Source organism: Cannabis sativa, chromosome 7 (assembly GCF_029168945.1).
Source record: "Cannabis sativa cultivar Pink pepper isolate KNU-18-1 chromosome 7, ASM2916894v1, whole genome shotgun sequence".
NCBI lineage: Eukaryota > Viridiplantae > Streptophyta > Magnoliopsida > Rosales > Cannabaceae > Cannabis > Cannabis sativa.
Genome location: NC_083607.1, coordinates 1,512,549 through 1,527,201, shown reverse-complemented (window position 1 = coordinate 1,527,201; position 14,653 = coordinate 1,512,549).

The window sequence follows — 14,653 nt, the reverse complement described above, 5'->3', positions numbered from 1 at the left end:
TGAAAGTACCGTACTTAAGCACGGATAGTTTAACTCGAAAGCATGACACATGTTTTTTAACAAATAATGTGATAATAAAAAGAATAATTGAAAAGCACGGGATATTAAAAAGTCTAATAATTTAATAATAGTAATAATGATAAATATTTATTTATCAATTAAAAAGATAGTAATATTTTAGTTATAATAATTTTAATTTTTTTTTATATGATTGTGTGTAACTATTATTAAAAAAATTGTTAAAACTAATTAAAATTATAAAATATACATATATTTTATTATTTAACTCATCAATTGTAATAAAAATATAAAAATATGAAGTATCAATTTGAGTCTGTATAAGAAAATAAGTTAGTCTATTTAAGAAAAACCGGCCGGTCTGAATAAAGTATGACACGAATCTGAGTGCGGTGTGAAATTACTGGACTTGTGGACCGTGTTGGGTCTATTCTATAAAAATTATTACACGACACGACTTATATTTTTAAAAAGCTCAAAAAATACGAGTTAGGCTAGCATGACGTATACGCATTTTGCCTAATTATTATTTTACTATTTTGCGTTAGAGACGCTAGCTTGTGATGGTATTTTTTGGCACACTATTGTCTAATATCACATGTGTGAGCTTTTGAAAAAATATGGTAGTTACCACATTTTAGCTAGACTTGCATTGGATAAATCTTAAAAGACATTGGTAGTATTTAGCATTAAATATTATATTATTGATGTAATTAGGTAAGAGATTTACATATTTTAGTTTATAGTTTAATAATTATTGTGAAATATTATTAACTATTTGTAAGATGTAAGTCGTTTCTGAGTTGAAATAGATTTTTTTTTTTAAAAAAATGGTTTTTATTATAAAAATAAATAATATTTTTAAAAAATATTAAAAAATATATATTTTTTAAAATATTTTTATTTGGACACCTAAGATGAATAGATTCTAGGCGTAATCTTAACCTGCCTTAGCTTAGAGCTGACCTTAGTAAAACTAGGGCTTGTGCCATAGCACACCATCTGGGTGGGTGGCATTTTCCTATTTTTATTTTAAATTAAACTTATGTGATTTGTAGTTGAATTATACAACATTTTTTTTTAAAATAATAATAATAATAGTAATAATAATAATTAATTAATAATACCTAAGTTATATTTTTAGAAATTTTGTAAGTACTTGACCGTTAAGTGTCAAAGTCAATGATCAAGTGGCAATCTCTGATTAGTTTAGGTCATTAAATTTTTATTTTTTATTAAAAAATTAATTTAAATATATAATAAGAAAATGAATTAATGACTTACATTTAATGGCCAGTCTTATGATAGTTTTAAAATAATAATTTTAAGTACTATTACCGTAAAAAATTAAATTTAAGTATTATCTATTTACAACCGAAAATTAAATGTAAATATTTACGTTGTAAATTATTTTATAATTTAATATAATAACTTTTAAAGAATATCACTAACTAATTGTAAAGCGTTACTTCTAAAAGTATTAGATACTATTAATATTGCTCTATTTTTATCTTAAAAAATAAGAAGAAGAGGAATAAAGGAATCTGATTAACTGCCAAAAAAAACTTGTAATAAGTGCTCAAAACTTGAGAGCCTTTTAAGGAGCACAATTGATGTGTTTTTTTTTTTTTTTGAAAAATGTGGTCTACATTCTCGAAAAGACTTCAACAATCGACAGGCGCTAAGACCTCTTCAAACCAGTATAATTTATTGTCTAGCTTAAAAGTATATTTAGCCAAATTATAAACCACAATGTTATTTTTGCGGGACAATTTAGTCCAATTTAAAAAGTAAAAGTTTTAACTTGAAAATCAATTGTTGAAAAATTTCTCATTACAAGAGAGAATAGGAGGATTACAATCAAAATACTCAAAATACAAATAGAAGTATTTCATCAAGATTACAAGAAAGCTAGAGAAGAAGAAGAAAAATAACACACAAAAAACTTGACCAAGGCTCAAGGATCTTTGTCCTAAAAGTCATTTCCTCCCTCATATGGACACTTTATTTATTTTTTTTTTTGAAAATAAAGCGTTTGATATATATGAAAATTAGACCTCACGGTCATTACATAGGATAGTATCAGGAATTGAGGAGGGTTCCACAAAACCTGAGATGTTCTGGGCAAACGCCCAATTAGCCACATTATGGGCGGCAAAATTACAACGACGAGAAGCAAACGTAAAATTACAAGATAAAAAGCTTTTAGAGAGTTGATTACATAAATGAACATAATTATCAATATTCCAAATAGATTGAAGACCTTTCTGTGCTTTGATAACCAATTCAGAATCACTCACATGGACACTCAGAGAAACTCTAGAAATGCTCTTAAGGATTTATCAAGCCTCATATGCTCAGCCTAGTGTCTAAGAATGAGCATATCCTCACAAGGTTCTAACCACTACAAATGGTTTCAACTACTTCTCTAACAAGTGAACAATATGGCCTCTATTTATAGAGTTTTTCACTCCTATATGAACTTGAATAACTACCATAAAGTCCTTGGATGCTATCAATTATAAATTGGGCATTTATAGTATTAAATGGGTGATTTTGAGGAGTTTTGGAATGTTAAAAAGACTCACAAACGTTTGTGCTTGTATGCTGAAAAAACAGTAACTAGTTACTAGTTACCATTTTTTTTAGCTTTAGCCAATTCTTCTCTAAAGTGTTTCAAATCACTTCCACTTAATTTTGAACCATTTATACACCTTATAAATGAATAAATCAAGTCTCCAACAGCTATATTTTTAATAGCTATCATTCATTCACATTCATAAACAATTAGTAACATCTTTTACTAATTTAAGAGTGAAAAAGAGATGAGAGTTACATATTCAAGTGATCATCAATTTAAAGGATTTGCAACTTCTATTTTATGATTATTTTACACATTTTGTAACTCCAAAATATATGTTACAATTTGACAAAATTAATATTTTGTCATACTTAATAATGTACAACTTAATTATTTAATATAAATATTATATTATATAAAATAATATAACATCAATAATACTATCTGAAAAGAACCAAACACCAAACAAACAAACAACGTTAATACAAATTGACAAAATTACAATTGATGTATTTTAATATTAAGTTGTAACGCTCCAATATTTTGCCTTATTTTACAAAAATACTATTTTCATGCATAATTTGAAAAGATAAAAAAAAATAATTTAAATACAACAGTGGATTTTAAAAAAAAATCAAAATGCAACAGAGAAGGATCCTTCATTTGTAAAACAAGATACAGTAAGTAAATAATTTTAAATAATGCATTTCCACTGTGTTAGATTTATCAACTGCTTAAAATAAAACTAAGGCACCACCGGCATTCTAGATCGTTTGTCCGCCCGTAGCCGCTCACAGTATACGTACGTAATCGACCCTGCTCACTATACATACTTCCCTGTCTAATACCTGTATGGGGAAAGTAAGGGGGTGAGCTAAAAGCTCAGTAAGGAAATGCTTATCAAACAATACCATATAATATCACACATACCATTAATGTATTTATTAAGTTTTAGCAATATCATACATGCTCTTTTATAACTATAACCAAATAACTGTACATATGGAAACCTTTATCATACAAGTCTATACTATTTGTTCACACCGTACACATATACAGAGATCATAACTCCAATATCATACTCATAACATAATCATATACATACTATAGATAATAATAACATTATCACAACATTGGCATATCATAGCCATTACTTACATAACCCGGGCCTAGCCTGACCCTACAATATCCTGGGCCTAATCTGCCCATATAATAACATGGGCCTATGCAGCCCTACCATTGTTATAGGATAGGGTATCTCTATATTCAACAGTAACATCACTGTATCATACCCACCATAACAATCTCATACACGACTCAGTAAAATGTAGGGTAGGGTATCTCTACATTCAACGGCCTTATCCCGTATCATACCCCACCATGGTCCCTCACTTTACCTGAGACGTTAGCATACAACATATAACATACAACATAAACCATACACCATACAACATACAATACACAACATACAGCATACAACATATACAAGTCATACAACCATAATCTATGTATCAATTCACAAACTCATATTGTGTCCATACCACACATTCTCAGTACCATATACATATTCATAAAAACAAATCATAAGTCATATTTCAATACATAAAGAATTTAAATTTATGTAGATAAACACATACAAAACTATCTAATTTCCTTACCTCAAATCCCGCTGCTTAAGAGTTGTTATCTCGTCACTACTACCTATAATAACACATGGGTCAAGGCCCTAACATTAAAATTCACACTCTTACAAAGATGTTATAAAGAATACTATTTTTGACCAATAACTACACGAATTCAGTAAAAGTTTCCTTCATAAAAATTATAGGAAATTCAATTATCTTTCCAACGATATATAGATCATTAAAAATGGATTAAAACTGAGGGAGTTATGATAGTTTTACTGAAACTATTTCTGAGAAGGAATATGGAGTAACGAATCACAGGAGACATCGGAAATACAAAGTTTTGATACTAAAATATTCCAAATCAGAGAATACTGTAACGTCCCCGCTTCAAGCCTCCATTAGGTCCTTACACCCACAGAATGAATGGCTCTTATACACGAGTACGTCACTATGGCTGCTTCCTGGATTGATGACTGACCCTACAGACCAACACGAGTGTTTCCAGCGTGCTTTGTCCTCACTCACACGCATCCTGGGAAAACTTCCCAGGAGGTCACCCATCCTTGAAATTGCTCCAAGCCAAGCACGCTTAACTGTGGAGTTCTTTCGAGATGGGCTACCGAAAAACAAGATGCACCTTGTTGACATAGGTAGTACCAATCAATCCATTTAAGCTCTCTTCAACTGTGTAGTCCCATACCTACACAGTCTCAGAATCATCCCACTTGACCTTCCCCAGGCGGTGTGGGATTGTACAGCTTACCCGGTATTTCCCCTTACGGATCACGGGACTACTGACTGTCACAAATACTCTCTTCATAAAAGTTTTAGAAAATCAAATTCCCTTTCTAATGACACTAAAATCTTTAAAATCGGAGTTATAACGTAAGAGATATAGATATTATACCGAAACAGTTTTCTAGAAATCCTGAAACAAATGGATTTCGAACTACAGCAATAAAACAATAATTTTGACTTAGAATAATCAATAATTAGTGAATGGTTTCTTCATAAAACATTTGGAAAATTGAATTATCTCTTCAACAGTACCAAGATTTCTAGAATCGGATCATTATTCAGAGAGATATTTGGATTTTACTGAAACAACTTATATAGAAAATATGAAAAACGATTTACAACAAACAGCGTAAAAATACTAATTTTTGACATAGATAAATTTCGATTCAGTAAAACCTTTCTTCATAAGAATTATAGGAAATTTAATAAGCTTTCTATAGACACCAAGATTGCGAGAATCAGATGAGTATTTAAAGAGATATGACAGTTTTACTGAGACATGTTTCATTCTGAAAAATAAGAAAAGGAGACCTACGAAAATTCTCCTATTGTGATCAATAAATAAGTAAATGTAGAGTTTCTTACCTCAAATACATCAAGCTACTTGGATCGATAGACATAAGATGATGGTGATCAAAGATGAAAGTGAAGAGTGGTATAGATTTGGCTAAGGATGTAATGGAAAGATGACTTGAAAATTTTTAGGGTTAGTCTTGCTCAGATAGGTGGGAAGAATAGAACGATATAATTTTAGGGTTAATGAAACCTATACTATTCTGACTCTTATTAGCTTTATTTTTATGAATAATAATAATATTAACATAATAACAATAATAATATGATAAATTATTAAATAAACAAATATCTAACTTTTAAATTTAAATTGTAAGCTCTCAATCTCGTAACTTTAGGTGCTTAGTTTTGACCTAGAAAAATTACGAATTCTGATATAGTTATTTCTACAAAATTTATAGATCTTTAAATTATCTTTCCAACGCCACTGAAATCACCTTAATCCGAGCTCTAGAACTCCAGATATGATCATTTTAGTAAAACAGTTTTTAATCCTGCGAATTTATCCAAACTTACGAATTTTTAACATTAATTAATTAAACTCACTAAATATATTATAAAACCCTAATGGACCTTCATATTGGGCTTTAATTAAACGATTACTTACTCTGTAAAAATACCATAATATTTTACTTTCGTAGTTAATACAACTTTAACTCTCTCTAGAAAATTGGTACAACTACTCTAAGCAATAATATCAACTCACTAACAACACAAAGAAACAAGATAATTATCCTCGCTCAATTAATATCCAAAAAAAAAAAAAAATTAAATACTATTTTAATCTGGATATTACATAAGTTTAATATAGAAAATCAATAACTAAGAGTATATAGTGTTTGACATTTTTACGTGCTAACTACTAGCTCTACCCAATGAAAAGTTGACTAATTGACTTTGTGTTGCATGTGTAGTATGGGTTATGGTCCATCATTAGATTCTTTAAAGAATAATTAGCTTTTTTAGTCCCTGTACTTATGACACTATACTATGATGCCCCTTAATTTATAAGTGTAGTTAAAAATACCCCCTAAAATATATCAGTTGGAATAGTATAATCCTTCTATCTAATTTTGTTAAAATTGACTAAAGTTGACTGTTAAATTAATAATGTGGCATTATACATAGATAGTAGTTGAAAAATTATATACCATTAGGAAAATAAATTACAAGTCATAAAAATTACAATCACAGGAAAAAAAATGAAAAATAACATCCCAAAAAATAGAATATCATTACCTTAATTTTCCAAAAATCCCATGTTCTTTCTAGTGATCATATCCATCTCTTCAAATACTGTAGAATCCTAATTTTACACCTTTTTCTAATTTGAACGGCTAAAAAACGATTGGAATTATTTTAATAAAATTATTTTTATTAAATTTTTTTAAAAGGTTATGAAATCATTTTTTAATCATCTTTCATTGTCAGTTATTATGCCACCTCATAGTCAATTTTCCCTCTAAAAAGAGATGAAATTACTACTCTATCCTTTGTTATAATACCACATCATCAATACAAACGGTATTTTTAAACAAAATAAACAGAAGGACTAAATGTATGCATATAAAATTATACAAGGACTATTTATAACAAGCTGAATAGATTAAGGGACATAATAATATAGTGTCATAAGTACAGGGGGTAAAAAAGATAATTATTCTTCTTTAAAAGGGGTGTATTGACTTTGTGTTGCATGTTTAGTTTGGATGGAATTTTTTCATCTCTTCTTATTATGTACTCAAAGTTAATTTTTTTTAATAAAAGTTTGTTTATTGTTAAAATAATAATAATAATAATAATAATAATAATAATAATAATAATAATAATATTGTGTCAAATATATTATAATTTAACAATTACTACCAAAAAAAATGCTAACCATTCGGAATCACTCATTAAAAAAGAATAACAATGCTCAATCAATTTTTAATATTTTAATTTCTTATAAAAAAAAGAACAATAAAATATACTCCACACCATTAAAATGGGTGTATTAATACACTCTTATATATTTTGATATCAAAAAAAAAAATTAATTTAATTTTTTTATATATTCATTTACGTTATAGTTATTTAAGATATCCTACAAAATTTTATAAAGTTTGGAATAATTTACAATATAGAAAGTAGTGTTCAAAAAATTTATTTCACACGCGTATACATTAAAATAGTCACGCGTGCAACACATTTTTTGAATCTTATTTTTGGTGTGTTAAATTTTTTCAAATTTCTTAAAATTTTGTAGGATGTCTTAAATAAGTATAACTTACATGATCATGAAAAAAAATTGACTAAAAAATTATTTTGAATGCTAAAATAGATAAAAGTACATTAGTGTATTTGGTGTATTGTAGAATTTTCTAAAATTAAATATTATTCTACAAAATAACAACTAGAAACATATATTTTTCCAAACACTTTTATTTTTTTGAAAAAAATAAAGATAGATCTTATTTCCAAACATATATTTTGTAAAATTACACTACAACATTTGACTTATTTCCTTGAAGATAGATCTTCAACAATATATAAACTTAGAAACTTCAAATCTGTATAAGATAAAACAAAACCTAATTGACAAAAAGAAAAGAAGTTTGGTTTCTATGATAAAAACTATTATAGTCTTCACAAGGATAGTTCCTCTTTGGTCAATTTCATGGAGCAACGTGTTTGGACTTTTTAGTTTTATTTTTATTGAAATAAACATATATCTATATCTATATATATATATATATATATACTAGATGAGAGTTACGTGGCGAGCCACGTAAATATTAGTTTTATTTTAAGTTTTAGTGATTTTTGTTTAAGAATTTAGTGACTAATTGTAAATTATGTTAAGAATGTCATAATTATATATATTAATATTTGTTAATTTTTTATTTATTTGTTAACGTTTAACTAACAAAAAAATATCAAAAATTGGGATATACGGTTTGTTATGTTAGAGAGATATGTGGTTAAGATGATATTTTTTAATTTTAAAAAAAAAGATTATTTAATTTTTTGGGTTTAATTATTAGGTTTTAACGTTTAAAAAAAAATTATTTTATTTTTTGGGTTTAATTATTGGGTTTAATATTAATATTTGTTAATTTTTTATTTATTTGTTAACATTTAACTAACAAAAAAAATATCGAAAATTGAGAATATATGGTTTGTTATGTTAGAGAGATATGTGGCTAAGATGATTTTTTTTAATTTAAAAAAAGATTGTTTAATTTTTGGGTTTAATTATTGAGTTTAAATGTTTAAAAAAAGATTGTTTAATTTTTTAGGTTTAATTATTGGGTTTAATTATTTATCCGGCTAACATCGTTAAATTTAACAGAATATTCTTTTATTATTAAAATATATTCTGTTAAACCAAGAAATGCCGTTAGATAGGCACTTTTAATATATAAAGATATATATATATATATATTTAAAGATAGCTTAAAATACTCATGATTAGATTATTATTAATTATTGAGTAATTTACGGTATAAATATTTAATTTTAGTTCTCGGCTGTAAATAAATACTAATTAAGTTCAATTTTTACAATAATAATACTAAATTATATTTCTAGAACATTGTAAGTGTCTGTCAGTTAAATGTCAAGTTATTATTCACGTGTTATTTTCTTATTGGTATATTTAAACTATTTTTTCTAAATAAAAATTTAATGACTTTGACCAATTAGAGATTATCACCGCTAAAAATTAAAATTAAATATTTATTTGTAACTGTAAGTGAAATTAAATATTTATGTCACAAATTACTCTTAATTATTTGACCATAAAAATAGAGTATTTTTATGTAGTGTCCCACTTGTCTCTCTCAATGTAATTAGATTTGCAATGTGTTATAATGTAATAAATGTTTTGATTAATTAATTATAACAATATGGCAATATGTATTATATATTTAGTTATTAGTGATTAGATGAACTTGATTGTTCTTATTGTTTGACTTTGTTACCCATTGACTATGGTAGCTGTCAAAATCCTTGAAAGCATAAATCCTTATCATTACAATTTATAAATGCATAAAATGCAATAATAAATTCATTAATGTATGCAATAAATCCAATTTTTTCTTGCTTCTAAGAAAAATAAAATCCAAATTAATTTACATAAACTACTATTTTTTGGTAATTTTTTTATATATATTTTTATGCTGTTTATAAAAATAATATAAAAAGAACAAGAAAATTGTATGAAAATAATAGAAAAGCTACATAAAAAAATAATATATAAATATTAAAAAATTAACAACAAACTAATAAGAGTATTGTTAACTCAAATTTTCGTTAACTAATAAATAAGTTTTATTTAACAATTAAATAATACTGGAAAATAACTGTAAATAATAAATAAAGAAATTTTACGTGGCTTTGAAGTTAAATTTTTATAGTCTAAGATGACATATGGGAGACACATGTTTGGACATTCATCTCGCATTGATCATCCATGATGAAGTTTTTGAATAATTTTTATATAAGCTTCTCTTCAAATTGTATCGTTTATGCTCCTTGGGTCGAACTTTTTTATACTGCCTTGTTCGATCAACAAAGTCTCTTGTCTTGTTTTTTCTGTATTCTGTAGTTCTTGAGATGGCTGTTATTGATCCTGTTGGTACTAGTGATTTATTATTTTGACTTATCCTTAGTCACATAAGGAAAGACTTCAATTTATAAACGTGACTAATATTTTTCGAGGCCATATAAATAGTGTATTTAATTTTAATATTCGAGTTGGTTTATTTTTCAGCTTTTGTACACGTGTCGTGACCATATTGTTGCTCAAAATATAAACATAACAAGTACAATATAAAAATACATTAAAATATCGTATTTTATGTAAATAAAATTTTAAAAACTGTAAAAATATTTAAAATTCATTATAAGCGTATTTTTGTATTTTTTTTTATTATTTTTGTGTTTTTTTTCTTCTTTTTTTTTTTTCAAATAGTCCCTTAATTTTAATAAATAAAACATGTCAACTAAAGTCCACAATGTAAACTAATTAGAGTCCACAATTTAAATTTAAATTAATATTTAAAAAATAAAATAAAATAAATATATATTTTGAAGAAAACATGTTGATTAAAGTCCTAAAAGCACAATTTCATGAGGAAATTACATTGTATATCTATTTTACTTTATATGTTTTAATTTTTAGTTTTATTTTTATATTTTTTAAGATATATCCACATAGATTATGCCCTCATTTACCCCTTAGATTAATATAAATTAAGGATTTTTCAACTTTTTTATTTTTTTACTATTGGGCGATTTTTTTTAACAAAAATAATATATATTTTTTCAGAAATACTATGTAAATTTTATATTGTGTACTGTGTTAAGTTTTCACTGTTGTTTCACATTTATTTTTCTAGTTGTTCCACTATTGTTTTAATTGTTCTGTTTTGTTGTTTTACAGTTGTTTTATAAAAAAATAGTATTTTTGTAAAAAAATTCGTGTGATAGTAAAATTGTAAAATTTTATCCAAAATCCAATATTTTTGTAAAAATCTCTATAAATTATGTGTTAGACTTAAATAGAGAATAAGATTGTATTGTGTAACCTACTCACAAAAATAGGTACATTTTAATAAAATATAATATAAACATATTTTTAATTAATGAATAGAAAAAAAATGTATTTCTCAACTTATTAATAATAAAATTAACCCAAGAAAACATATAATTCAATTATTACAGATACTGCCTAGTTAATGAAAAAATTAGGCTAATTAGGATTTTTTTTTTCTCCCGAACTTTGACATATACCAAATTATGCCCACTGAACTTTTAAGGTCGTTAAAAATGCCCCTAAACTATTGAGATTGTTGAATTTAATGACTTTTATCTAATTTTATGAACAAAATTCTAGCATGGATGAAAGTTCAGGGGGCATGATTTAGTATATGTGAAAGTTTGAGAGACATGATTTGGTAGATATCAAAGTCTAAGGAGCATAATTTAATACATAAATAATCACTGAAATAGTAAAATTGAATGAAATTAGACAAAAGTCCTTAAATCTTACACTCTCAATAGTTTAAGGAGAATTTTTAACAGCGAAAAAAGTTCAAGGCGCATGATTTGGTACATGTTAAAGTTTAGGTTACAAAAATCCTAGTTAGCCAAAAAATTAATTAACACCCTAAATAAATAATAATAAAAATACTTAAAAAAAATTCTTTTGTTTTTATATATTTATTTTTTATGAGCATACAAAGCAATGAAGAAGTTACGTCCATGTATATAAAAGTAATTTACGGTGTAAATATTTAAGTTTAACTCTCAATTGTAAATAAATACTTAAACTTAATTTTTGACGGTAATAATACTTAAATTATATTTTTAAAACTTTTGTAAGTACCTGACTATTAATTGTCAAGTAATTATTTACATGTCATTTTTTTTATTGATATATTTAAATTAATTTTAAAATAATAAATACAAATTTAATGACTTGCACCCGTTAAAAACTGTCACGTGATTATTAACTTGACACTTAACTCCCTTATCTCCATTAATAGAAGCATAAAAAAGTCCAAACACACACAAAAAAAAAAAAAAATCTACATATGTATGAATTTGGCATTAGAAAATAATTTCTCACCCAAAAAAAGCTATAATAATAGTAAAATACAAATACGTATAGGATTTTATTTTATCTTATTAAAAGAAAAAAAGCATATAGGATTTTGTGGTCCATAATTTCCAGCTAGCCAAGTCCTCCAAGCTATATTATTAATATTGTGATGATTTATATTTTCCAAGTCAAATAAGATGGTTAAGAAAATTCTTATAAAAACCAATTAATACTTTTAAATAAAAGAAAATATGACATTTTTTTTTATTTAAAAGCATCTTTAATAGCTATATATTAGCTCATGTTTATAAAATTAAGGGATGAACATAAAAATGTAAATTTTATTTTTTTTACTAAAAATAGCATTTTATGTGAATTCTCTTAAAACTAAACTCCAATAGTAGTGCATATATGTGGTTTAAATGTGATACATATTAAAATTGGTACCAAATTTGGCACAAAAATATAACATGTGCCTAATTTTACTATAATAAATATTATTTTTTTTATTTACTCTATTGCCACTCACTAATACAATTAATAACTTTTGGATAAAACCTGAGGTAATGAGCGTTGGGTTGCACTTGTTACAAATCAGATTAAGGTCAATGTTGATGGCGCGGTATTTGAGCAAGAGTCTCGATTTGGAGTTGGCTGCGTTGCCCGTGATCATTGTGGGCAAATGATTGAAGCTTTCACCATTGGCAAGTCGGGTCGTGTTCATATTGCTGAAATTATTGGCATTAAAGAAGCTTTAAGTTGGGTTGCTCAACACTCCTGGGGGCATGTGATTATTGGGACTGATAACTTGGTTTGCGTCCAAGCCATTAAAAGTAATATGTCTATGCCTTCTTAATTTGGCATATTGAGTTGTGTTTTATTAAACGATCTGCAAATAGAGTAGCTCATTGTTTTGCAAAGAGCTCTTATTTCTCAACAAGTCGTGTGCTTCAGGTGGAAGATTGTTCCACTGAAGTACAATCCATTGTAATGGAAGATTTTATTTGTTAATGAAAGTTATTGGTTTTATTCAAAAAAAAAAAAAAAATACAATTAATAATTTTTTATATGTTTAATGTAGTTTTTATATATTTTCAATAAAAATTTAATATTTTTGTTATTTTTTAAAATATTTTTATTAAAATAAAGTTTATTTTACCCTTAATATATTGGAGCACAATTATATAATTAAACCAAATATAACATTAGCTTATTTTTTTTAGCCAAATCTAAAATTTATACTATTAGAGACGGTCTAAACAATTTATTTATCACGTAATAATAAAAAGAAAAATGATGTTAATATGTATATGTAATTTGTAATATGTGTTTCGTATAATAACTCTAATAGAAATTATATAAAATTTTAAAAGTAAACAATATTTTGGACCTAAAAGTTATAGATTAAATTTTTTATTTTGTTAAATAAAAATTTAGATTCTGAGTTTTTCAAAATAGACTATGAACTCAATTTTTGTTATTTTTTTTTTTAATATAATCAACCTAAAACTAGTTTTTAGCACGAGCAAATGCAAAATAAATAAATAATAAGCCAATTGTAGATTGTTGCATCATTAATTCATGTGATTTTATTCACCACGTCGAAAAAAGAAATATAAGCCTAGGATCTATAATATAAGTAGAGGTGTTCACGAATTGGTTTGATCCGAACTTTCATATTTTTTGAACCAAACCCGTATAACGGTTTTTTGAATATTAGAAACCAAACCAGACTAATAAATTTCTCAAATCAAACCAAACCTAACCATTAAGAAAGTTTGGTTAGATTTGAAACTACAGTTTAAGTAGAATTTATAATTATTTATATTTTTTAAGTAATTGTACTATTTTTATTAAGTTTTTAATTTTATTTTTCAAAATATATATTTAACATGATAAGTAATAAATATATAACATATAAATAACAACATAAAAAATATTCTCAAAAGTCAAACATAACATAAAAATCTAAAATTAAACTTCACACACAAAAAAGTATATAATTATACATATAGTCACATATAAAAAAAAATATATAAATTAATTATTTGTTATAAACATCCCGTTCCGGTTTAACCGTTAACTATCTATTATGAACCGCAATCGAACCAATACGCGATAAACGGTACGGATTAACTGGACCACCAAAAACAATTTCCCCGATTACAGTATACAATGATTTAGATTGTCGCGATACGGATTTAAACCGCAGTTTTCTAGTTTCGATGAACAACCCTAAATATAAGAGCATTGCTATTAGACGCTACTAGTGTCCATCACCTTTTATAGGTAGTATTTTATAATTGGTTAGCGATATTTCCTAAAAACTATTTTCTTAAATTATATGAAACTTAATACTTAATTATACCAATAATAATATGACACCGAAAATACTAAACACAAATAATATTTTTTAACATTTCTCATAATATAAATACAAAATAATACTCATTAATAATAAATAAA